Raw genomic sequence first — 2,500 nt, 5'->3', positions numbered from 1 at the left:
CCTTCCCCCCACTCTCTCTCTCTCTCCTTCCCCCCACTCTCTCTCTCTCTCATTCCCCCCACTCTCTCTCATTCCCCCCACTCTCTCTCTCTCGTTCCCCCCCTCTCTCTCTCTCCTTCCCCCCACTCTCTCTCTCTCTCCTTCCCCCCACTCTCTCTCTCTCTCGTTCCCCCCACTCTCTCTCTCTCTCATTCCCCCCACTCTCTCTCTCTCTCATTCCCCCCACTCTCTCTCTCTCTCATTCCCCCCACTCTCTCTCTCTCTCATTCCCCCCACTCTCTCTCTCTCTCGCTCCCCCCACTCTCTCTCTCTCGTTCCCCCCAATCTCTCTCTCTCGTTCCCCCCACTCTCTCTCTCGTTCCCCCCACTCTCTCTCTCTCATTCCCCCCCTCTCTCTCTCTCGTTCCCTCCACTCTCTCTCTCTCGTTCCCTCCACTCTCTCTCTCTCATTCCCCCCCACTCTCTCTCTCTCTCTCGTTCCCCCCACTCTCTCTCTCTCTCGTTCCCCCACTCTCTCTCTCTCGTTCCCCCCACTCTCTCTCTCTCTCTCCTTCCCCACTCTCTCTCTCTCTCGTTCCCCCCACTCTCTCTCTCTCTCTCGTTCCCCACTCTCTCTCTCTCTCGTTCCCCCCACTCTCTCTCTCTCTCGTTTCCCCCCACTCTCCCCCTCTCGTTCCCGCACTAACACGCTATCTTGACTGATGTATCCACTGTCCCTTCACTGTGGCTGGGGTCAAAATCCTGGAGGTCCCTCCCTAACAGCGCTGTGGATGTACCTACACCACACACACACGGGGACCGCAGTGGGCTCAAGATGGCGGATCACCCAACAGCGCGAAATATATTTTTCAAAGCAAAGTGTGTACCCAGCCAGAATGCACTGCATGGATTAATCAGGGTTAGTTAGACTGGACTGAGGAATCCAGCACAGGGAGGGAGAGATTACAAGGGGACTGAGACTGACTGAGAATGGATTTGAGGGGGACTATCACTCAGAGGATGATAGGAATGAAGGTTGCACAGTCCAAAAATCGAGGTAAAAGCCCTTAAAAGAACTTGAGCTGCAGAAACCCTCAGAGGGTTGGCAAGGCAAACAGGGTGCCAAGCAACTTGAGTGTCCTCATTCACTCCTGAGGACATCTTTAACTCAAACATCGCTTCACATCATGCAACCAACACCGAGATAGGGAGGGTCAGTGCTGAGGGAGCGCCGCACTGTGGGAGGGTCAGTGCTGAGGGAGTGCTGCACTGTGGGAGGGTCAGTGCTGAGGGAGCGCCGCACTGTGGGAGGGTCAGTGCTGAGGGAGCGCCGCACTGTGGGAGGGTCGGTGCTGAGGGAGCGCCGCACTGTGGGAGGGTCGGTGCTGAGGGAGCGCCGCACTGTGGGAGGGTCGGTGCTGAGGGAGCACCGCACTGTGGGAGGGTCAGTGCTGAGGGAGCGCCGCACTGTGGGAGGGTCAGTGCTGAGGGAGCGCCGCACTGTGGGAGGGTCAGTGCTGAGGGAGCGCCGCACTGTGGGAGGGTCAGTGCTGAGGGAGCGCCGCACTGTGGGAGGGTCAGTGCTGAGGGAGCGCCGCACTGTGGGAGGGTCAGTGCTGAGGGAGCGCCGCACTGTGGGAGGGTCAGTGCTGAGGGAGCGCCGCACTGTGGGAGGGTCAGTGCTGAGGGAGCGCCGCACTGTGGGAGGGTCAGTGCTGAGGGAGCGCCGCACTGTGGGAGGGTCAGTGCTGAGGGAGCGCCGCACTGTGGGAGGGTCAGTGCTGAGGGAGCGCCGCACTGTGGGAGGGTCAGTGCTGAGGGAGCGCCGCACTGTGGGAGGGTCAGTGCTGAGGGGGCATCGCACTGTGGGTGGGTCGGTGCTGAGGGAGCGCCGCACTGTGGGAGGGTCAGTGCTGAGGGAGCACCGCACTGTGGGAGGGTCAGTGCTGAGGGAGCGCCGCACTGTGGGAGGTAGGATCGCTGAGGGAGCGCCGCACTGTGGGAGGGTCAGTGCTGAGGGAGCGCCGCACTGTGGGAGGGTCAGTGCTGAGGGGCCGCACTGTGGGTGGGTCAGTGCTGAGGGAGCGCCGCACTGTGGGAGGGTCAGTGCTGAGGGAGCGCCGCACTGTGGGAGGGTCAGTGCTGAGGGAGCGCCGCACTGTGGGAGGGTCAGTGCTGAGGGAGCGCCGCATTGTGGGAGGATCGGTGCTGAGGGAGCGCCGCACTGTGGGAGGGTCAGTGCTGAGGGAGCACCGCACTGTGGGAGGGTCAGTGCTGAGGGAGCACCGCACTGTGGGAGGGTCAGTGCTGAGGGAGCGCCGCACTGTGGGAGGGTCAGTGCTGAGGGAGCGCCGCACTGTGGGAGGGTCAGTGCTGAGGGAGCGCCGCACTGTGGGAGGGGTCAGTGCTGAGGGAGCGCCGCACTGTGGGAGGGTCAGTGCTGAGGGAGCGCCGCACTGTGGAGGGTCAGTGCTGAGGGAGCGCCGCATTTGTGGGGAGGGTCGGTGCTGAGGGAGCGCCG

The sequence above is a fragment of the Mustelus asterias genome, unplaced genomic scaffold (assembly GCF_964213995.1).
Source record: "Mustelus asterias unplaced genomic scaffold, sMusAst1.hap1.1 HAP1_SCAFFOLD_3675, whole genome shotgun sequence".
In the NCBI taxonomy this organism is placed as follows: Eukaryota; Metazoa; Chordata; class Chondrichthyes; order Carcharhiniformes; family Triakidae; genus Mustelus; species Mustelus asterias.
This window is presented reverse-complemented; position numbering follows the sequence as displayed.